Genomic DNA, 25,385 nt, shown 5'->3' with positions numbered 1-25,385 from the left:
TCCTATCGAGAATCATCTTTGCTATCCTTTCCTCTACATCTCTGGAACTATTTGGAGGCCTATAGAAAACCCCCAACAGGGTGACCTCTCCTTTCCTGTTTCTAACTTCAGCCCATACTACCTCAGTTGTCGAGTCCCCACACGTCCTTTCTGCAACTGTAATACTGTCCTTGACCAATAATGCCACACCTCCCCCTCTTTTACCATCTTCTCTGTTCTTACCGAAACATCTAAATCCTGGAACCTGCAACAATCATTCCCGTCCCTGCTCTAACCATGTCTCCGAAATGGCCATAACATCGAAGTCCTAGGTACCAACCCATGCTGCAAGTTCATCCACCTTATTCTGGATGCTCCTGGCATTGAAGTAGACACACTTCAAACCAACTTCTTGCTTGCCGGTGCCATCTTGCGTCCCTGAAACTTGACTTTGGACCTTCCTATCTTAACCTTTTCTACACTCGAACAACAATTTTGGTTCCCATCCCCCTGCTGGATTAGTTTAAACCCACCCCAGTAGCCTTAGTGAATTTCCCCTCCCAGGATATTGATACCCCTCTGGTTCAGATGAAGACCATCCTGCTTGTAGAGGTCCCACCTACCCCAGAAAGAGCTCCAATTATCCAAGAATCCAAAACCCTCCCTCCTTCACCATTCCTGTAGCCACGTGTTCAACTCCTCTCTCTCTCTATTCCTTGCCTCACTAGCAAGTGGCATGGGCAACAAATCAGAGACAACAACTCTGTTCGTGCTAGCTCTAAGCTTCCATCCTAGCTCCCTGAATTTCTGCCTTAAATCCCTATCTCTCTTTCTACCTATGTCGTTGGTGCCTATGTGGACCATGATTTGGGGCTGCTCCCCCTCCCCCTTAAGGATCCCAAAAACACGATCAGAGACATCACGAACCCTGGCACCTGGGAGTCAACACACCAACCGTGACTCTCTCTCTCTCGTCCCCACAGAACCTCCTATCTGTCCCCCTAACTATGGAGTCCCCAATGACTACCGCTCTGCTCCTCTTCCCCTTTCCCCTCTGAGCAGCAGGGACAGACTCTGTGCCAGAGCCCTGTACCCCACTGCTTTCCCCTGCTAAGTCATCCCTCCCAACGGTATTCAAAATGGGGCAGTGGTTAACACAGTTTTCAGGCTGTCAACTGCCTTTTGACAGTTGGCTATCCACTGAAACATCTTGCCTTTCTTTAGCAATTCAGTGAGTGGAACAGCTACACTGCTAAAATTTGGTATGGAAGTGTGATAAAATCCATTCAATCCCAGGAACCGTAGTACTGCTCTTTTTGTTGATGGTATGGGAAACTCCCCAATTACCTTCGTTTTTTTCATCCCGTGGGGCCATTTGTCCATGTCCAATAACATGGTCCAGGAAGGTGACTTGGGCTTTGGCAAATTCACTTTTAGCCAGGTTTATCACCAAGCCTGCCTTCTTGAAGTTAATCGAACAAGCCTGATAAATGTTGCAAATGTTTCTTTCATGTGTGACTAAAAATCACCAGGTCATCAATATACTCGATACAATTGAGTAATCTGGCAATGACCTTATTGGTTAGTCTCTGAAATGTGGCTGACGCATTTTTCATACCAAATGGCATGACCTTAAACTGATAAAGTTCATTTGTTGTTATGAAAGCCGAACTTGCCTTTGTTCTTTCTGACAAAGGTACCTGCCAGTAGCCTCTGAGTAATTCCAACTTAGAAATATGAGTTTCTTGTCCCATCTTCTCAATGCAGCCTTCCAGACGCAGAATCGGATATGCGTCAGTCTTTGTAACTGCATTGAATTTGCAATAGTCCACACGTAACCATTGGGTACCATTTGGTTTTGGCACCATTACTGTGGGTGAGTTCCATCACTATTACTCACTTTGATTGTGTTGGTTTGCATGCATTCAATCTCCTTTTGAACCTGTGGCAACTTTAGACTCTTATGCCTATAAAGATGTTTCTTAATCAGAACAGCATCTCCTATCCCTACATCATGCATAATTAGGTTAGTACTTCCCAGCTTAATCCCACATATCTCCCCATGTGATAGTAATAACTCTTTCAGGGCATTTCGATTTTCCTCTGGAAGGTAACTCAAAAATTTACCTCAATTTTTGATAATGTTCTTGTTGTTAAATTTAATTTGAGGAATGTCCAATTCACAATCCTCTGAATGTGATTCTTCACTCTGGGTTGTAATCACTCATACAGTCTCCTCATACTTTCCTTCCCTATCAAAATACCTCTTAAGCATGTTCACATGACATACTCTGTGAGATTTCTTTCTGCCTGGAGTCCTTATCAAATAGTTCACCTCACTCAGTTTCCTTTCAACTTGATGAGGTCCATTAAATCTTGCTTTTAAGGGTACACTTATCACTGGAAATAACACTAATACCTTATCCCTGATAGCAAAAATGCGAGATTTTGATTCCTTGTCTGCTTCCTGTTTCATTGCATGATGTGATACTTTTAAATGCTGTCTAGGCAGTTCCCCACTCTATTTAATCGTTCCTGAAAATTTGACACATAGTCCAAATATGTGGTCTGGGAATCCTGACTTACCAATTTCTCCTGAATCAATTTCTGCAGTGCTCACACATCAAACCCAAAAATGAATTTCAATGGACTGAATGTGGTCAATTCATTTGATGCATCTCTGATCGCAAACAGCACAAATGGTATTCCCTTATCCCAATCATCTGGATAGTCTTGATTATAAGCCCTCAACGTGGTCTTTAATATCTGATGCCACCTTTCTAGAGCTCCCTGCGATTCTGGATGGTTTACTGTAGATTAGAATTGTTTTATTCCTGTGTTGTCCATAACTTCCTTGAATAACTGCAATGTGAGGTTTGATCCTTGATCTGATTGTATCTCTGTTTTTGGTCCATATCTAGAGAAAAATTTGAGTAATTCCTCTACATTTCTTTTAGCTGTGATATTGCATAATGGAATTGCCTCTGGAAATCCAGTTGACACATCCATTATTGTTAACAAATACTGATTCCCACTTTTTATCTTGGGTAGGGGTCCTACCCAATCAATTAAGACTCTTGTAAAAGGTTCCTCAAATGCAGGAATAGGTATTAAAGGTGCAGATTTTACTACTGCCTGTGGTTTTCCAATTACCTGACATGTATGACATTTCTGGCAAAATTCAACTCCATGTTTGTGCAGTCTAGGCTTGGAAAAATGCTTTTATATTTTATTTTGAGTTTTTATCACTCCTAAAACCCCGAGAGGTATCTCGTGTGCTACTCGCAACTCCTCCTTTCTATAATCCACTTTCTATAAAACGATTTGATGAACTTCTGCCCATTTATCATCCGCCTGAATATGTGTTGGTCTCCATTTCTATATTAAGATATTTATAAGATAAACATTCAAGGATACATTCAGATTCTTTTTCTGTGTACGTCTTTTGATACAATTACTTTAAATTTTCATCTTTCTGCTGTAACTCAGTTAATTTATCCGAGCTAAAGCTGTCTGTTTTGTCACCCATCTGCTCCCCTGTGTCTCAGCCATCTGATCAAACAGGGTCTCTGCTAATTCCACTTCAACTTTCTTAACTGTACTCTTTGATCTCTCCTGTTTCCATGGGTAACTTTGTGACCTTGTTACCACAAAGTCCAGAAAAATCCCAGGATATGTGTCTTGCAATAGTTCAGTTGCCTGAGTTTCCACTGGCTTTTCAACCACAGTCGGCAGCACTCCTACCTGTGAATCAGCTATATCATTAGCAAGGATGAATTTCGTTCCTGGCACTGAGAGTTTGTCCAGTACTTCTCGCACGACTTTTCCACTCTTCACTGGACACTCTAACCTCACTCTACATAATTGAGTGCTTCTTGTCTTACCATGATTTCCTATTACCAGTACATTGTCTGGAAATAGTCCTTCAGAGGTACATATCTCCTGACCTTTCAACATCACAGATTGAGAGGATCCTGTAGCTCTTAATACTGTAACCTCTTTGCCTGCTGCTCCTGGCCTACATGAATAAACTTTACCTTCGCAGGTATATGGTTTTGGAAGATCTGCTACTTCCTCCTTAACCAACCTCTGACCAGCTTGTACATTCTGGTGCAGCTTTCCAGCCTCCACTGTGTTTCCATTACCACTCCAACAAAATTCACAGGCTTATCCTGTTTTCCTACATCTGGATTCCCAGCGCTTGTCTGAACCCACCAACACTGTGATTTCATGTGGTCTACTTTGTTGCAGTGAAAACACCACAGCTTTTTAACTTTTCTGTCCCCTTCAATGGTTTCCTTTTTACCCTGCAGTATGTTATCCTTCTGATCTTCACAAGATCTATCTTCCCATTCCACGCGACAGTTTCTCTTTACTCCCATTTCTATCGTTCATGGATTGAAATTAATTTTGGAAGCCAAACTTTGATTTACGGACCAACTCATGATCATCAGCCATTTCAGCTGCTAATCATGCCATTTTAACTCTCTGCTCTTCCACATGAGTTCTCATTACTTCAGGAAGTGAATTTTTGAACTCCTCCAAAGTAATTATCGCTCTAAGAGCATTGTAAGTTTGCTCTCTTTTAAGTGTCCTGATCCACTTATTGAAATTACTTTGTTTGATCCTTTCAAACTCAGTGTAGGTTTGACCAGGGTCCCTTCTCAGATTCCTGAAACAAGCTCATATGCACTTAAGATGGGTTTCTTCACCTCCTTATATGTCCCAGATACCTCCTCTGATAGGGATGCAAATACCTCACGGGCTCTATCGACAAGTTTTGTTTGGATCAACAAAACCCACATGGTCACTGGCCACTGCATTTGTTTAGCCACCTTTTCAAATGAGATGAGAAAAGACTTCCACATTCTCATTAAATTTAGGCAATGTGTGAATATATTTAAACAGTTTCTCACCAGGCCTTTGGCTACCATGGATTTGCTCATCCTCACTCGCTTCCTCACTAAGCTTACCTTCAGCCTTCATCTCCGTCCCTTTAAGCTGACTTTCTGTCCCAGTTGCCAATTTCTGAAGTTCAAATTCCCTCCCTTTTCCCTTCCTCTCTCTTTTTGTCTCTCTCTTCCCTCGCTCTTTCTCTCTCTTCACTTTCTCTCTCTTTTTCCTTTTGTTCTGCTAAAGCAGTTTGTTCTTTTTCTCTTTCCTCTGCTTTGAATCACAATTCAAACTGTTTTACTTCTGTTGCCTTTTCCTTGTTTTTTGCCTCTAATTCAAGCTGCTTCATTTTCAGTTGAATTTTAGCCATCTCTAAAGATTCCGATCGTGTTTCCAGCAAATCTACATGCTGAGCTATTGCTGTAATTATCTCTCCTTTCCTCACTGAAGGAAGCAGCTCCAACTCCAGCTTCTCTGCTAATTCCATCAGTTTGGCTTTAATCACCTTTTGTAAAACCCCCAAAGTCACTTCTTCTACCCTTAGAAAACTCTTGGTGACTGAAAGAGCCATTACTATCTCAAGCACTGTTTAAACCAACCATATTCAACATCCGGAACAAAAGACACTAACACCTACCATTTGCTGCCTTTGAGTCCAACAACCCTAAACCTAAGAACGGAACTACAGAACAAATCCCGCAAAAGAGCAACCAATCTGTTATGGACCAGGCCAGCAACCCCTTCAAAACATTTCAAGAAAGTAGCCCAGATCATAACTTTGCTGGTTGCTTTAAGCAGGTGTTAAGTGGATATTCCAGGAGCGATGCAGTTGGCCCAACCACTTCGTTTTAAACAAAACAGAATTTATTTACAAGATTACCGAATGAAACACAAACAAAAGAGAATACCAAATAACCTAACCTATCGAAAAACTGAGCTGATTATCCCAACTTAATGATGCTGTTCCCAACTCTTGCAACATTCCTCATAAGCACCCCTTGGCACAAAAGGAAAAATCAAACACAGGTTCTTACAGGAGAGAAGTCAGAGAGAGATCAGCATGGAGCTGTTCCTTTGGGTCCAGCAGCTTTTACAACACTACTGTGCTAAAAACCAAATCAAACCAGAGAGAAACTGAGCTGGGAGAAGTGGCCACTCCCCTTTCATTTTACAATTTTTTTCAAAAACTTGAAAGTCTATTGCCTGAGGCAGCATCTGTTACCTATAATCAAACTGGCCTTAAATACTTTCAACTTAGACTTTTTGGAGTCTTTGTATTTTACATCATCTCTGAGAAAAAGCCAAGGACAACAAAACCTTGTTAAAGGAGCAGCTTTGTCACACCCAGATTAAATCCAAATTCCCTGATACATTGTATCAGTTTCCCTCTTGCATCGTATCGAGGAAACAGAGGGAGACCCAGTTGAATGCATCCCACAACTGATGTCACCTGGCCAATCAGATAGCCAGATGCTGGGGAGCTTTCAAAACTGGGAGAAGAGGATGCAGCTAAGGCATATAGGGAGGACACTTCAACCTGGGAGAGTAAAATGTTTAATAAACTAGTTGGACCAAGCAGTCAGGCCTGTCTGGATAATCCTTTTGGACAGTCGAGGCACCCTTCCCTGTCTCCCTTTGAAGGAACATTGCCACTGACTGGAAGGAGTGGGGGGAGTGACTTTGTTGCTGGCAGGCAGTGACAATCCCCTTTACTGGGCCTTTTTAAATTTAAATTGGTTGCCTCTAGTAGGTAGTGTGTTCGCTTTCAGTCCCAATGCTGGGAAACAGCTAACGGTGGGACTCTATCAAGGAACTGTCCTGACATAGCTCCCTACCATTTCCCCAGTCCCCTTGTCCCGTACCCACTATTTCTGGGCTGCCAAGTCCTGCCCATTATCTTGGGAGTGCTCCCTGGAATCAAGCAACCATTTGGATCATCTTGCATGTGCCAACTCTTTTACAAAGCTACCCGAATAGATCCGCTTGTTGGCTCATTCCGCATACCCCTGGAAACATTTCTTCCTCATGTGTCTTGGATGCTGCCTGACCTGCTGTGCTTTTCCAGTGCCACACCTTTTGACTCTGACTCACCAGTATCTGCAGTCCTCACTTTTTCCTCATGCACACTATCTACTGATTTCATCATGGAAGTTAACATTCAATTTCACACTGCCATCCTTTCAGGCAGTGCATTCCAGATTATAACAACTTGCAATGCAAAAAAAAAAAATCTCATCTCACCTCTGTTCATACACCAATTGCCTTACATCTAGTGTTCCACCTGGTAGTGTGAGCAGTTTCACCTTATCTAGAGTATCAAAAATCTTCATTATTTTGAATAAATGTAACAAATATTTTGGGGAGAAGAGAATATATAGGTAGTTATAATTATCATTTTAGATCTGGAAAGATGGGAGGAGAATGAAGTGGAGCTTAATCAGTAGCATGGACCAGTTGAGCCTAATGATCATCTCCATGTCATACATCCTGTATCATCCTAAATTTTAAATTGTACTTAAACTTCTGTGCTAGTTATGGTTATATACAACGGATATTCCATATTTCCCAAACAAAACTGGATAATATTAAATATTTTATCATTTTATTCCCATACTTTGGACCTTTCTGCTATCTTTGTCTTATTGCTGATGGACATGGGAAATGTTAGTTTGCTTTCTGCAGCTTTAAGCTCCACCAAGTCCCACAATTATGGAATGTTGATGACAGCAACTTTTGTCCTGATTGGTCTCCTGTATTGGTTCAACAATTTGAAATTCTCACTATCAGTACATAAGCCTCTTTCGTATTTTGTTTACATCTTTAAGTGAAGATTTCTAGCTGTTTGCTTCCTGTCTCTTCAGATTACCCAATATTAAGTTCTTTCACAGAAAGATAAAAATGATAGAGGAAACATTCCTATCATTATAACCCTAATGAGAGCTTCTAATCTTTTGAGATTTGTTGTTTGTTTTGAAATATATACAACAAATGTCTTATGTATTCTGCATGATTTATTTGGTGGATTGAGAGCAGGGTTTATGGTTATAATGACGAATGGGAGTGAAGCCACATTTAGCCACAAGTTTTCTGCCATCATGGGGGTTTCTACAGGATTTTTTCTGTATCGTATACTCAGATGAATCAGGAGATGGCAGCTGTAGGTGCAGTCCAGGGAAAGTACATTTGTTTGAATTAGGACTACACAACAGCCTCAACCAAAAGCAAAATAATGCAGCTGATGAAAATCTGAAACAAGCACAGTGAATGTTGGAGAGTCCCAACGGGTCTGACTGAGTGTCACCATCAAGACTGAGATTCTGAAGTAACAATTTATAAAAAAGGCATTACATTTGTGGGCTTTCATCAGACTGGGTCAAGTAGGAAATCATAGAACCCCTACATTGTAGAAACAGGCCCTTTGGTCCAACAAGTCCATACCAGCCCCCCCAAGAGCAACATACCCAAACCCATTTCCCTACCCTGTTACTCTACATTTACCTCTGACAATGCACCTAACTTAGAAATCCCTGAACATTATGGGCAATTTAGCACGGCCAATCCACCTAACCCGCACACCTTTGGATTGTCAGAGGAAACTGGGCACCTGGAGGAAACCCATGCAGATACAGGGCAAATGTGCAAACTCCACATAGACAATCGCCCAAGGCTGGAATCCAACCTGGGTCCCTGGTGCTGTTAGGCAGCAGTGCTAACCACTGAGACACCATGCCATCCCCCACAAAATGTGTTTAGATTTTAGCAAGTAAAAGTGATGGTTGTGGAGAGGGGAAAAAAACAAAGAGAAGGTCTATGATCAGATGAAGGACAAAATATATAAGTAGTAAAAGGGCTCGTGGTGCAAGATTGAAGGGAGTGTTAATGGGACAAATAAAGGTACTGATGCATGGCTCTCGAGTAACAAGAATGGCAGAGTGATGAAAGCTGCTGTCTAAAAACAAAGGAAAGGAAATAAAGGGAAAATAAATAAAATTCTTGAAGAAAAATGTAACAAAATGCAGGCAGCGATTACAATCTAACTTTGTGTGAACTCAATGTTAAGTCTAGAAGGCTGTAAAGTGCCAAGGCTAAACATGACATGCTGCTGCCTGAGCACAAGGAATTTCATTGGAACACTGCAGTAGGTCAAGAACTGAACACAGAAAACTAACAACGACAGACAAAGGAACTTCAGAGTTATGTTGGTGGTTGGAATGGAAGTGTTCCATTAAACAGTCACTCAGTGTGTGATTGGTCTCTCCAGTGTGCAGGAGACCACATCGTGAATAGTGAAGCCAGCTTACTAAATTGAAAGAAGTACAAGTAAATAAAGATATGTTCTGGGATGTCATAATGTTGGAGGTGACTTCATGTTGGAGTTGGCATCCAGCTAGAAATGGTGGAAATAGCAGAGAATGATCCATTGAATGTAGTGGAAAGGAAGGGTAAGATGAATCCTATCAAGATTCTGGGATGTAGAAAAAGAATAAAAGCAGAATGACCATTATTGAATATCCTGTCAACCATAGTAGGGGATGAGGCATGGAGAACTTTGTTGTGGAATACTCATGAGAAGCACTGGCTTATAATGAGGCACTGCTGGAACAAATGCTGTGGAAAATAAAAAGAAAACTAGAACAATGAAACAGAGAACTCACAAGAAGCAGAATGGATGGCAATGTTATTATGGAGTCAATGGGTACAAAGTTATGAATGCTGGTTGATAGACTATTCCCAGAAATGGAGAAAGAAACGGAAAAGTTGGAGATGGATGATGTAAAGGAAGAGGAGGTTAGAAATGGGAAACAAGTGGTTAAAGCCTTTCTGTTTATGGTGTGCTGAAAAGATTGGGGGGGTGGGTGGGGAGGTGGGGGTGCAGTCTGAATAAGATTAAATCAAATAATATTCTATGTAATTTATGAAAAGAAAAGCACAAGTAATACCCATTTGGATTTCCAGAGCAACAATGTTTAATTAGAAAATGAATGTGGAGTGAAGTGGAGGGTGAAGTTGTTCAATGAGAGAACAAGAATGCAGCAGAGAGGCTTGTAGTGGATATGGACTGAGTAGGCCTCTGTTAAGGAAGAAGTGGAGAGCTCTCAGACAACCCTGGTGGTTTTGTACCTTTACTTGTACCTTTACTGCAGAGGGAATATTACTGGACCCATGAAGAAATGATCTCAAATCCCAGTCTGGCACCCAGGAGTTTGAATTCAGTTGATGAACAAGTCTGAAATAAAAATGTTCATCTCAGTGATGACGATGACCATAACATGTCCAGATTATCCTAAGAACCCTTCTAGATGAAGACAATTCACTTTTGGATGAGGCCAGAACACTTTTTTTTAAAAAGAATGGTTACTGGGAGGATCCAAGATGGTGGCGGTCTGAAAGTTCTGCCATGCTGAGCTCTGCACCACAACTCAGGCGAAGTGGTGCTTTTACCTTCCCCATCTAAGTTATTTTGGAAAAATTCTATAGATAAACAGTTGGGTGAAGATGACAAAAGGTAAAGGATCGATTAAGTCCCAATACACAGCACACCCGTGACCGGGACTGCAACCGCAGCCACACTCTCCTCTGCAACTTGATCAGAATGACTTACCCAACAGACCTTGGCTGCAGAGTTCATGAAGCTCTGGGAGATGATCGAGGCATCGATCGAGGAGGGTCGCACTAGGATGGAACCAATTTCGACCATCTAGCATAAGTACGAGCAGGTGCTGGAAGGGCTCAGAAAGCGAGTGGAGGAGGTCGAACGGTGGTTCGCAGCATTGGAGACCGTGATCGAGTCCTCAGCGGAGTGGATCCATGCCCTTGAAAAACAGGTCCAGGCCTTAACCAAGCAGGTCGATGGCCTCGAACACAGGGGATAGGAGAAAGAATATCCGTGTTGTCGGGTTGTTGGAGATAGTGGAAGGCACGCAGCCAGCAAGACTTTTTGAAGACTGGCTGCCGTGATTTCTCAGTTGGGAGGTTGAGGTGGGCCGGGTGAAGATTGACAGAGTTCACCGGGTTGCCGTGCACAGGCCTGGTTCAGACCAGGGCCCCTGCCTGGTCTTAGTGTGGTTCCAATGCTACAGGGACAAGCAGAGAGTTATGGAAGTTTCCGGAATGCAGGGGAAGGATCCACAAGCCTTGATTTACAAAGGATTCAGGAAAATATTCTTCCAGGACTCTTCTGTGGCTGTGATCTGTAAAAAGAAGTCCTTTGATGATGTTTAGAGAAGACTAGGGAACCTCAGTATTTGCTATTCTGTAAGGTAGCTGATGTTGCTTCATTTTACTTATGAGGGGTCTGTACGATCATTTGATACTTTGGAAAAAGCGAAAAACTTTTTGGACACTTTAAAATAGACTGGATGGTCTAAAGGATATGGTCAATAATGTTTTCTCTTTTTTTTCTTTATGGCTCAAGCTGAAAGGAGTTATGAAGGTGCATGTGGGATGTGTAAGCGCCCTCTGTAGGCAGGAGGTAGAGTCCCCCATTAAATGCCTTTTGTATTTTATATTTGGTTTAGTTTGTTGGTTTTTTTGTAGATGTAGTTTTCAAAGTTCTGTTAATTTGTTAGATATAGTAGTTTTAGTGTATGTAGATTTTAGTCTCCATGAGTCTTTTTCCATTTATACTCAGCGATTTGTAAATTGAATTTTTCCTCTCAGGAGTTCAAAGGTTGTTGTAGAGAATTATGGCAAATGGTGTACCTGGAACATTAAAGGGAGTCACTTGCCAGTCAAGAGGAAAAAGGTGCTTTCCAGTCTTAAAAAGGAGAGGGTTGATATTGCCCTATTGCAGGAAACTCACCTTGATGATAAGGAACATCTGAAATTACGGCAGGGTGGGTTAGATCGGGTGTTTTTCTCGTCATTCAATACTAAGAGCAGGGGAGCGGCCATACTTGTTTGGAAGAATTTCTCATTTAAGTTACTAGATCATATTAAAGATGAGTATATGTGGTTCGTAATTCTTAAAGCCTCAATATATGGTGAAATGTATGGTATTTTGAATGTTTATTGTCCCCTGGTACATCCCCTTAAATTCCTGTTGGGTGCTTTCTCCAAACTGATTGCCCTTGCATTGCGACATTTTATTATAGGAGGATATTTTAGCTGTCTTATGGATCCCACGGTGGATAGAATGCTCAAACCCCCCCCCAAATGTTCTCTGCTATGTGTAGAATTGGGGCTGGTGAATGTTTGGAGTGCCTCCAACCCATGCGTCGGGACTTTACGTTCTTTTCTAATCCGCAGAAGTCTCAAACTAGGATTGATCCTTTCCAAGTCCCTGGGAATTTTTTGGATTCAGTGATGTCCTGCACAATTGGGAATATTGCCATTTTTGATCACGCAGCAGTATACTTAGAGGTTAAGATTAAGGGCAATGTAGCAGGTTCATGGCACTGGCAAATGGATCCCTTTATTCTCAGGGACAGTAAGATCATTGAGTATTTCTCTAATGAGTTTAAAGCAATCTTGGCCATTAGTTCAGATATGGCTAGCCACCCGTCATTCTCTGGGAGATTGCTAAGGTTTATGCTATGGGGATAATTATCTCATATTCTGCCAGTTGCAAGCAACAGAAGAGAAAGCAGCAGCATCGGTAAGGCACAACTGAAGCCAGCTGAGACGGCATATTTTGATTGGGCATCGGTGGCTAAGTTGCAGCGGGTCACAGCTCTTCGGTCCTGCTTGAATTCCATGCTCATGTGAGGAAGGAACTTTCTTTTGTGAAACAAAGAGCATTTGAGCCTGGTGATAGGCCAGGCAAATATCTGGCATGCCTGGCTAGGAAAAAGAATGCTCCCCAATCTATTACCTCAATCGGGGAAGGGACTGGGATTCTTACTTGTGATTCTAAAAAGATCAATGCTGCATTTTGTAGATTCTACTCTGAATTATATCAGTCAGAAGCTGTGAGGACAGATGGGCTAAGATGGAGTCCTTTTTTAAAAACCTGGATCTTTCAGGCATGACCTCCAAACAGGCATCTCTCCTTAATGCCCCTTTAACGGTGCAAGAGGAACAGGAAGCGAAGAAGCAGCTTCACACGGCCCTGATGGTCTTCACAGTGAATTCTACAAAGAATTTATAAATATATTGTCAGGGCTGATGCTGGACATGCTAATATCTCTCTCAGGCTTAAGAAAGGGAAAACTCCAGAGGATTGTGTTTCTTATAATCCCATTTCGCTTCTAAATTCTAATTTCAAACTTTGGTCTAAGAGTCTTCCATTAAGGCTAGAAAGGATGTTGCGTTCCATTGTCAAAGAGGGCCAGATGGGTTCTACAAAGGGCCACAGATCCTCCAACAATGTTAAGAGGTTACTTAATATGGTCCAAGTGTGTCAGCAATGATCAGTTCAGGGAGTAGTGGTCTCTTTCGATGCAGCAAAGGCATTTGATCGGGTTGAGTGGCCATATCTTATTTTACACCCTGGAACAATATGGTTACGGTGAAGTCTTTATTAAGTGGGTAAGGGTCCTTTATAGTGATCCTCTGGTTGCAGTTCTCACCAATGGTGTAAGATCCAGTAATTTTAGATTCTGTAGGGGCAATCAGCAAGATTGTCCCCTCTCAACTCTACGTTTTACATTGGTGATTGAACCGCTGGCACAGGCTATCAATAGGGATCCTAAAATAACTGCCGCAGAAGTGGGATCAAAGCCACATAAGATCACATTATATGCGGATGACGTCCTCACCTTTTTGTCAAACCTGGTATTTTCTGTACCCCATTTAATACAATGTATTAATTTATTTGGTTCCTTTTCGGGCTAGAAGATTAATTTTTCAAAATCGGAGGTTATGCCTATGGGGATCTTGGGGGAATATCTGATGTTGAGGATGAGTCATGGTTTCCCTTTAAGTGGTCACAGGAGGTTTTCTTTATTTGGGTATTTTTGTTACTCCCATCTGCGATCAGTTATTTAAGGCTAATTTTGTCCACTTGCTCGACAAGATTAAATAAGATCTTCAAAGATCCTTTTCCAGGCAAACATTTCGAAGACTTAATGGGTGATTTAGCTCTTTTATCTGGCATCACAAGCTTGTCAAATTGCAATTGCCGCAAGGGTTAGGAGGAGTGGACCTCCTGGATATTAAACAATATCAATTAAGCTCCCTTTTATTTTTTGTGAGTGACTGGGCTTGTGAGGACCTGGCATCAATATGTTTGGATATTGAGGCCTACCAGGCAACGTGTCCTCTTATTAGCTTGTTGTTCTTAGATGAAAAAAGGACAGTTGTGGAATACTGTCGTAATCCAATAATTATTAATAACTGTCATAGTGTGCAAGGCAATGCTGCAGAGTGAGGTTAATATATTCAAAACTTATTTTAGTGAATTTTGAGAAGATTTGTAGCTCAGGTTGAGGTTCTGGATGTAGGTTTGCTCGCTGAGCTGAAAGGTTCATTTTCAGACGTTTCATCACCATACTAGGTAACATCTTCAGTGAGCCTCCGAATGTTGTGCTTTCTATTTATATGTTTGGGTTTCCTTGGGTTGTTGATGGCATTTCCTGAGGTGACATAATTTCCTATGGTGATGTCATTTCCTGCTCTTTTTTCTCAGGGGGTGGTAAATGGGATCCAAGTCAATGTGTTTGTTGATAGAGTTCCAGTTGGAATGTCATGCTTCTAGGAATTCTCAGACTACATTGGACAAACAGGCAGAAAACTAGCCACCAGGATACATGAACATCAATGAGCCACAAAAAGACATGACTCACTCTCACTAGTATCCTTACATATGGATGAAGAAACACACCACTTCGACTGGGACAACATATCCAACCTAGGACAAGCCAAACAGAGACATAACTGAGACCCCAGAGCCCATAACTAAGACCTTAGAGCTCATAACTGAGACCCAGAACCCATAACTGAGACTCCCAGAGCCAGTAACTGAGACCCCAAAACCCGTAACCGAGACCCCAGAGCCAGTAACCGAGACCCCAGAGCCTGAAACTGAGATCCCAGAGCCTGAAACTGAGACCCCAGAGCCTGTAACTGGGACCCCAGAACCCATAATTGAGACCCCAGAGCCTGTAACTAAGATCCCCAGAGCCTGTTACCAAGACCCCAGAGCCAGTAACTGAGACCCCAGAGCGCATAACCGAGATCCTAGAGCCCATAACCAAGATCACAGAGCTCATAACTGAAACCCCCAGAGTTTGTAACTAAAGCCCGTAACCGAGATCCCGGAGCCTGTAATCAAGTCCCCAGAGGCTGCATTGGAGACCCCAGACCCCGTAACTGAGACCCCAGAACCATTAACTGAGACCCCAGGGCCTGTAATCGAGACCCGAGAGGCTGCATTGGAGACCCCAAAACCATTAACTGAGACCCCAGAGCCCATAACTGAGACCTCAAGCCCATAACCGAGACCCCAGCGCCTGTAATCAAGATCCCAGAAGCTGCATTGGAGACCCTAGAACCATTAACTGAGACCCCAGAGCTGGTAACTGAGACCCCAGTGTCCGTAACTGAGACACAGGAGCCTGATTCATGGACTCCAGCCCGTGTCAAGCAGCAAATGGAGGGGCAGCGGAGGAGGAACAAGAAGAGAGAATGGTGAACTGTATTGCAGTAAAATCTTGCTTTATATTCATCTTGTTTCAAGATGGCACCAGGATGTGGCAACACTTTACATATAACATACGAAAAAACACTTTTTATATACATGTGACAATATATCAAATTAATTTCCAGTGCCATCTTAGGTGCAAGATACCTAGGCACAAAATCTTAGGAGTAAATTAGAAAAATAAAGAAATAAAGGTAAAAGTTCAGCATTACAGTCCCATCGAGTCCACGCTGGCTCATCGCTCCCCCACTAATGTATTCTGAGGAATTGAGGTAAGTAGGGAAGAAAAAAGAAAAAAGTAAAAAAGCATCAAAAGAGGAGAAACAAGAACAGAAATGGGAAGGTTACATGAGCACTTGACAAATCTCAGACTGAGCATCTTTCCACTCACTAAATTAGGAAAGAAATTTTCACTTGTAGGCATTGGGTATCTGACATTTCAATCACATCGAACACTTGCTCATGAACTTGACAAATCTGGTTAGATCTATCAACCATAAAACTCACGTTCTATTTACTGCTCATCACCTTCTTAAATGCTCCTGTCATGTACATCTTATTCAGGTCTTTGTAAATGTACATATGTCATGACCTAACCTTGCCAACCATATATTTCCTTATATCCTAACTGTGGCCTCACAATTGTACAAATTAGGAACAAAAGTTGACTGTTTGACTCCTTGAGCTTGCTTTGCCATTCAACGAGATCGTAGCTGATCTGTTTGGAATTTATATTCCCCATCCCCATATATCCCCAATAACTTTTATTTCTTTGCTCAACAAGAACCTACCCACTTTCTTCACAAAAAAATTCAGTGATCCCGCCTCCTGAGGCAGAGTTCCGAAGTTGCGTTACACCCACAGAGAAACAAAATCTCCTTATCTTTGTCCAAAAAGGATAACCCCTAATTAGGCCCTGTGATATCTAATGTTACGATTTGATCCTCTTGCTCAAAGTTCATTTTCTATTGTTTTAGCCTTCCCTCAATGACAGATCTATACTTATTGCTCACTGCAGTAAATAACTCAGCCTAGTTTAACCATACTTTCTTAAGCCATTTTATTTCCCTTCAGAGAGATTCCTATCAATACCAATGGCAAGTAACATGATGGGCCATCATCTTCCACCTTAATATCATATTCTTGTCTTGTGTGCCTTAACATTGGCTCAGTGTAGTACTGCTACCTCACAGTGCCAGGGACCCGGGTTCGATTCCAGCCTCAGGCATCTGTCTGTGTGGAGTCTGCACATTCTCCTCATGTCTGCATGGGTTTCTTCCCGGTGCTCCGGTTTCCTCCCACAATTCAAAGATATGCAAATTAGGTGAATTGGCCATGCTAAATTGCCCATTGTGTTAGGTGCTTTAGTCAGAGAGGAATGGGTCTGGGTGAGTTACTCTTTGGAGGGTCAGTGTGGACTGTTGGGCTGAAGGGCCTGTTTCCACATTGTAGGTAATCTAATCTTATCACTCTTATACCCGATAGAGCAGTAGTATTTGCTCAACATACTTAACAATCTCAAAAGGTTCACTTTGCGGATAAGTTCATGACTTGCAGTTACAGAGCATCCAATTTGCGCATCTTTAGTATATCATACTGCAGCTTGGAGACTTCATGACTGCTGGTCATGTAGCTTCTTCCTGGTTCTGAGCATATTAGCAATCTCAGCTTTTAAAACTGAAACACAATACCTAATATTAACTGCACCCAGTACTGGAATACAGTTATTGGAATAACTAGTCAGTTTCACATCGGTGTTGTGTAAGAAAATGTGATGTAGGGACCTCTTGTCTTCACCTTCTGGGCTATCAGATATGGCTGCAGTTATATCAATGATGGAAGTAAATTGAGAGTATTTTGAGTTTCAGTATTACTTTCATGTTGGACGCATATCTGTAACTCTCACCTTCCATGTTCTGTTTTTTTCTTGCTCATTGATTAAGGATATTGACCTCTCTTTTCACATCTATCATACATGCATTGGAGGGGCTCCAGACTCCTGAATGAGCTTCACATCTACCACAAACCATGCACCTTATTGCGTGTCTACAATCTTTACCACATCCAGAAGCACCACTGTTTCCCCTACCATTCCATGCCATCTGCATATGACTGATGTTTCCAGTCTGGCACTTTGACCAAAAATTGGGGCATTTTAATAGTTGATGGCAGCAAGGCCACAATCGACTTTCTGATCTGGAGTCTTTGTAGCTGTCTGCAGTTGCCTGTATTTCGCTGAATCTGATGGATTGTCCCTGCCCCTTCAGAGAAGAATTCCCCTGCAATTTGCAACTATCTTTTTTAGGATTAGTGGTGCTGGAAGAGCACAGCAGTTCAGGCAGCATCCGAGGAGCAGTAAAAGCCCTGCCCGAAACATCGATTTTACTGCTCCTCGGATGCTGCCTGAACTGCTGTGCTCTTCCAGCACCACTAATCCAGAATCTGGTTTCCAGCATCTGCAGTCATTGTTTTTAACTAACTATCTTTTTTATGCCATTGCCATGTCAGTCTTTGATGCCTTTGCCTAGAGGTTTGACTTCCATAAATGGATAATGCCAATCCACTTGAGCTAAGCTGGTGTGAAGGGAAGGTGACTGTGTCAGTTGCTTGCTCAATACCACTCATCCTAGCCCCATCTATATTAACCCCAGTGCAAAATGGAGGCACTTTTCCAGATCCCTGGCTCCTCAACTCCCCTATCTTAGTGCTAATCTCTCAGACTACATTGCACCAGCCTTCCTGTGAAGGCACACTTGTGTGAACCCATGGATGCCGGATAGCCTCATCTGCTGCCTTAATACTGCCGCCTTAATGCTGCCCTTAAATCCCAGCAAACTCAAATGGTCTCTTAGAAAATTTGACTGGTCCATAAAATACCATTCAACTGGGTCATCAACAATGTTAATGAGCTCTCAGTGCTGGTTTTGAGATTAGCATGCACTGTTCTTGCATCCATGATTTTATACCTGCTATTGGTAAGTTTCCACCTCCTTCAAGTTTTCTTTCAATCTACTCACCATCTTGGCTTAGAAATATATCACCATTCCTTTACTGTCACTGGGTCAAAATCCTGGAATTCCTTCCTTAAGGATCAACCTACAGCAGGTGGACTACAGAGATTCAAGAAGGCAGTTTAACACAACTTCTCAAGGGCAACTAAAGACGGGCAATAAACACTGCCAAGCCAGCGCTAACCACATCCCACAAATAAATAAAAGATATATGGGTCCTGTGCAATAAAGTCAAGGGTTACTCAACACTTCCTCAGGTGATTTAAGGTAAGGGGCAATAGGCAACTTAAGTAGGCAGCTCACCACCACCTTCTCAAGGGCAAATAGGGATGGGCTATCAATGCTAGCCAGCCAGCGACACCCAAGTCCCATAAAATGGATTTTAAGAAACGTTTAATACCACCCACCCACCTCCAATACCTGGAGAATTGGAGATGTGATTAGAGACTGAAGAATCTGACATTTAGGACAGTGCAAATCACTGTCTTGCTTATTTATTTTCTGTTCTTTCTTTGTTGTCACAGTCATTCCCTGCCATACATTCTTCCAGCGAAGTGTCAAAACAATTACATGGTAAAAGGTGAGGGTGAAGATGGAAGTGAAGAAAGCACCAGCGTGGAATGACTGCAGCCCTGTCCCACAAGCCTGTGTAACACCTCATACTGTCCACAGGACATCACTCTGTGTACCTTGCATTTTTCAGTTTTTGTTTATTATAAATCTTGAGTGCTGCTCATATTGACTTAGGTCATAGCGATTACACATTTAAACATAGAGGCTTGATGCATATACAAGGACAAGGAAATTTCAAGATACAAGAGCAGGAAGGAATAGACAGCTGGAATGTGATGGGGTCTAGTGATAGAGTGATAGAGTCATAGAGGCCTATAGCACAGAAAAAGGCCCTTTGCCTCCTCGCATCTGCTCCAGTCAAATACAGCCACCTAATTATTCTAAATCCATGTATCAGCCCAGTCCATTACCTTGTTCGCCTTGGCATCGTAAGTGTGGATCTAAATACTTCTTAAATATTTTGGGATTTCTGACTCGAACACACTTTCAGGCAGTGGGTTTCAGATTCCCACCACACTCTGGGTGAAAACCATTCTTCCTCACATCTCTGCTAAATCTCTCACCCATTACCTTATATCCATTTTCACAAGCGAGCAGTGAGAGGGCTATTAATAGGGATTATTGCTCATTATCGTCCTCATTATTACTTAATCTCATTTCAGTGACATGCACTCTCCCATTCTCCAACCCACAGGATAGAAACTGGACAGTGAGAATTCCCCACACAAAGATCTGAGCAGTACCTCCAGCTTGCCACTTGCTTTCTCGGACTATCATCTTGGAAACCCAGAGCCAACGTCTCCAGCTATGTTTCATGGGCAGCACATGCTACCCATCAACATATACTCTCATTTCCCACGTTCCATCCTGTCCAGGTCTTGATGGCACATCTCCAATCCATTCACAGTATGCTTCTGAATTGCCACGCTGCAATTTGGAAAATGCCAGCAACCATATTTGCAAAGCTGCAGCAAGGAACCTTTGTGCACTGGAATAGGTTATGGAGAGGACCAGAATGAATCTCAAGGATGTTCATTTGTTCTTTGAGTGTTCGCTCACTTAGTGCTTGCCTGAACACTCATTGCATCCCTGACTTGCCTTGCTTTTCAATACTTTCCCACCTTTGTCACACGGTAAAGGCTGAAGCATTACCACACATGATCTTTGGAAGTTTGCGCAGGAGAAAAATAAGACTGAACATTGGTGGAGAGGCAAAAAAAAAAAAAATCTGCTGCATTTGTTTGACAATTTAGTTGACTTTCTGCTTGTTGCTGTTATTCAACATCACCAGACGCATGATTGGTGTGCTATATATTAGTCTGATGTGGCTACTCTCCCTTTACAATGTTGCACCATAATCAGTATTGGTCTGCATGTTCTGGATTTATAAAGATATTTGCACTGTATCCAAGCTATTTCTAAATCACATTCTACAGCTTGTGTACAGTTGTGGTAGTTCTCTACTTGTTCATTCATCATGTTTGTCATTCATTCTCTTTTGTATTTGGAGAAGAATGTTGTGATATACGAAGTTGATTTTTTAGGTTCATTCCAACTGTATCTTGGAATGGTTGCACAATTAGTTCTGGGCATTGTCAGCCACACTTGCCTTATGAACAAAATGATTTGCCAGGAGTGGTAATATTTTCTGTATTGATGAAAATGCAGCAATGCAAAGTGAACATCTTGCTTTGTTGCCTGACACTTAATGGCCACAGTTATGATCGTAAGTGTGATATGTTCTTCTGGAGCATTTGAGTATGGATATTGGGGTAACACTAATATATAGGGGCAGTCCCCAAATAGTGCACATATATTGAAATGGTTTGCAAGTGTACTATGGTCTGCTGTCAGACATGATCTGATCAATGACACTGAATAAACTGAAAAATAGTGTCAATGGTGCAACATTGTGAAGGGAGAGTAGTCAGATCAGACTAATATATAGCAAACCAATCATGCATCTGGTGATGTCAAATAACAGCAACAAGCAGAAAGCCAACTAAATTGTCAAACAAATGCAGCAGAGAATTTTTTTTTGCCTCTCCAGCAATGTTCAGTCATATCTTTCCACGTGCAAACTTCCAAAGATCATGTGTGGTAATGCGACAGCACACCATTTGGCTAGCCAAGAGGGAACATTTCTCTCCAAATGGCTATGTGATCAGTAATATTGCATTAGTTTGTTGCTGTAATTGAACAAAGGGAAATTATGAGAAGTAGTCTGTCACAAGGACGTAATACTATCCATGCAATGCTACTTTCATCCAAGGAGTGGATGGAACTTTGCGTGAACATACAGGTTCCCTCTGGAGTTGATACATGTACATTCATGAGCCATTGAATGTCCTGATCATGGCCAGTACCCAGCCTCACATGTAAACTGAGTTGTGTGTTCAATATCCATGTATCCCTTGTATAACTTGGACATGATATCTTGATGTAATGCTTTTGGATTATAACTTTTCACCCTGGATAATTTCTTGTTGTGATATACCAAGTTGATTTATAGCCAAAAATGGAAGAACATTCTCCGGTTTTGCTTTATGAAGTCCAACCTTCCCTGGATAATGATATCTTGCAAGTTTTGTAGCTGACCATACTCAGCATTTGTTGGTTGCAGCTGTTCGCACTGGATCTAGTCAAAGTATAACAGAATAACCTTGAGAATGTCTTCAACACTAAAGTAGATAGCGTTAACATGCAGATGAAGAGGACCAATATTTTGGTATTTATAGAGGTTGCCTAATCTGCTCAGTGTGTCAGATGTAATCGTCCAGCTACTTACCTTTTATATCCTTCTAAGACATGGCTATTTTTGACTGATTTGATTGTGGCACATGTGGTTTGTTCCACCAGAATAGATGCAGTTTGAATCTCATGAATGGCAGCTGTACCAAGATCGGTGCATACTGGGTATTCTCCCAGCACTGGGTCATTGGACTAGACCAGGTAGAAGATTTCAGGAAGCCAAGATGAACTGGCATATTAGCACTGCAGTGTGATTCTCCCAATGCAGTGAATTGATGATACAATCGGCCAACAGGGTTTTGACTATTGCATCATGGACTATTACTTGTTCAGGTACAGCTCTTTTGGGAGGTATAGTGGCACTAGATGTTGACTCTCACACTGTGTCGATTGTAGAATTTCCTTGTCTTTTTATTTCTGCATAGATAAAAGGGCAGAATTTTTTCCTTTCATGAGTCAATCTGAAAGTCCAAAATTGCCATTGTAAATAGAGTCATAGAGACATAGAGATGTACAGCACGGAAACAGACCTTTCAGTCCAACTCTTCCATGCCGACCAGTTATCTCAACCCAATCTAATCATAATTGCCAGCACCCGGCCCATATCCCTCCAAACCCTTCCTGTTCATATACCCATCCAAATGTCTCTTAAATGTTGCAATTGCATGAGCCTCCACCACTTCCTCTGGCAGCTCATTCCATAGACATACCACCCCCTGCGTGAAAAAGTTGCCCCTTAGGTCTATTTTATATCTTTCCACTTTCACCCCAAACCTATGCCCTCTAGTTCTGGACTCCCCCACCCCAGGGAAACAACTTTGTCTATTTATCCTCTCCATGCTTCTCATGATTTTGTAAAACTCTATAACGTCACCCCTCAGCCTCCGACGCTCCAGGGAAAACAGCCCCAGCCTGTTCAACCTCTCCCTATAGCTCAAATTATCCAACCCTGGCAATATCCTTGTAAATCTTTTCTGAACCCTTTCAAGTTTCACAATATCTTTCCAATAGGAAGGAGACCAGACTTGCATGCAATATTCTAACAGTGGCTTAACCACTGTCCTGAACAGCCGCAACATGACCTCTTACTTCCAACTCCTGTACTCAATACTCTGACCAATAAAGGGGGTGGTGAGCATTTGCTGACTGTGGTCATATCTGTGTCAGGGCCAGAAATCAAGGGTGCTAGTACTACTTCTGAGTGATGCCCTGTCTCCAATTTGAGCACAGTAACCTCATCCCTAATCCAAGATCAGCAAGTCAGCCCTCCTGCTCCTTCCTGTGACCCCACCCTAGCACAGTGTCTTAAGCCCCTGACCAAAGCTCAGCAGTACTGCTCCTGATCCCAAGTGCAAGGGTCCTCTAGAGCCTCAGGTGGTGATTATTGGTCCTTAGAGTACCTCTTGTCTCAGGCTGTGGGTAGTGTGCACATTCCCTTGAGATCATTAAGCATGCATTGCAATGTAGACATTTTGCAATAATTTTGTAATAAAGTTTTTGTAATAAAGTTTGATAAAAGAAATGAGAGTAAGGCTGTGCCACTTGGAGCCTCAAGCATACTCTGCCGTTCAATACATTCGTGGGTGACCTTTTAACCACAGCTAAACCTCTGTGTGTGTGTGTATGTGTGTGTTGTGATGATGCTGCTCCTTTAACAAGGTTATGCTGTTCTTGTGTGTTTTTCAGCGAGATCGTAAAAGCAGCAAATCTGAAAAGTTTGGTTTGGATGGGTATTAGGTCCAATTTGATTGTAGCTAACAGATATTGCCTCAAGGTTTCTAGTTTAAAAAAAAAACAAGTCCAATGAAAGGAGAGTGGTCAGTTGTCCCAGCTCAACTTTTCTCTGGTTTGATTTGGTTTTGGCAGTCTGACTGTTCACTGAAAAAAACAGTCAGGAAGTTTGAGGCTGCTGGTCCAAGAAACAGCTACATGGAAGAGGGTGTTTCATGCTGCCACTGCTCTCTCTGACATCTCTCATGTAAAACCCTGTGTCTGATTTTACCTTTTGTGGCAAGGGGTATTTTTACAGACTTTTGTAAGTATTTGGAACAGCATCATTACGTTGAGATGATCTGCTGAATTTTCAAATGGTTAAGCTACTCAGAATTCTGTTCTCTTTTGTTTGTGTTTCATATGGTAATCTTGCAAATACATTCTTTGTTTAAAACTAAGTGGTTTTGACCAGCTGCCATCCCTCCTGGGATTTCCGCCATATATCTGCTTAAAACAATTAGCAAAGTTAGAGTCTGGGCTACTTTCTTGATATGTTTTGAGGGGGTCTGGCCTGGTCCATTACAGTGTACATATTCTCCCAGGGTTGTTTGTAACCCAATGTCATTATATCTTTTGGAAATCCAGTTTGCACATCCATAATCCAGGAGACTTGAGACTGGGCCTTTGTCAATCCATAGAATTTGCCAGAGGTCAACTGTCAGAGTCACCACAGGAATGTCTAAATATATTTAAAAAGCTCTGTGCAACATTAAATGAGATGAAAAGCAATTACTCTGGAGAATAAAGGTAATCACTTTACTTTTCGGATGAAGGGGTCCCGCCCGAAACATTGATTTTCCTGCTCCTCAGATGCTGCCTGACCTGCTGTGCTTTTCCAGCAACACACTCTCAATTCTGATCTCCAACATCTGCAGATCTCACTATCTCCTAATCACTTTACCTGTCATTGCAATTTCAGAAAACCAGCAGTGTTGCAGGATCTTTGGATAACCGAACGTACCAAAGGTTTCATGTTAGCAGAATGTGCTGGACCACAAAGGTTGCTGGAGCAGAGAACACCAGATTAGGGAGGTTTAACCTGTATAACCTAAGTGCACATTTTGGGTTGAACTTTACTATTCCAGGAAACATGTTCATCAAAATACCAACACATACTTGTAATTTACCAGTACTTATGACTGATGAATATTGTTTTCCAATGCAATCAGCATGTTGGTTCTTTAATGCATGAATGTGATACAGACATGGAACAAATGCAACTCGTTTGTTTAATGGTTTTGAATGTTCCTGCAGGTTTTCATTTAGGCACTTCTTGAACATTCAAATTTTGCAGATCAAATTAAAATTGTGAAAAATCCAAAGGCTTATATTTAACAGAGAGGCATTTTCCACACAGCCCTGAGATGTTCCTTAAAGTGTGATGCAGCATTGCGCAGTGTGATTGAGAATTCAACAGTTGCTATACTTGTGAGGAGTAATTTCCTAAGTAGGCCTGCCAGAAGCACTGGCAGGAAATTACAATGCACTGCTTGAGGTTTTTGGTATGTGGAACAGAGAGTGAGGTTCCCCAACAGAACTGGGCACATTGAAAATCAGTTCATAAGTTACAGACTGAATCATATGGAATGTTTGAATAAGTCCATGCATCAGGTTTAGATTTTGATTAGAGGTTATAAAATTCAGATCTTCGGAATCCAATGCCTAGGCCAATGAATGAATATTAGAGACACATATTAGGACAAGTTGTACAAATATAGAGGGAAAATATTTAAAGGCCTTTATGCATTCCATATTCTTGTTTCCTGAACATGCTAATCTGAATTAACATTTATCTCGCAGTAATACAGATATTATCCACTTCC

At 41.9% G+C, this 25,385-nt stretch overlaps 1 pseudogene; it reads right to left on the bottom strand.

The window, feature by feature from the left end:
- Nucleotides 1-10,570, bottom strand: part of LOC122558068 — a 71,923-nt pseudogene extending 61,353 nt beyond the window's left edge.
- Between the last annotated feature and the right edge of the window lie 14,815 nt (nt 10,571-25,385).

The sequence above is a fragment of the Chiloscyllium plagiosum genome, chromosome 2 (genome assembly GCF_004010195.1).
Source record: "Chiloscyllium plagiosum isolate BGI_BamShark_2017 chromosome 2, ASM401019v2, whole genome shotgun sequence".
Classification (NCBI taxonomy): domain Eukaryota; kingdom Metazoa; phylum Chordata; class Chondrichthyes; order Orectolobiformes; family Hemiscylliidae; genus Chiloscyllium; species Chiloscyllium plagiosum.
This window is presented reverse-complemented; position numbering and strand designations above follow the sequence as displayed.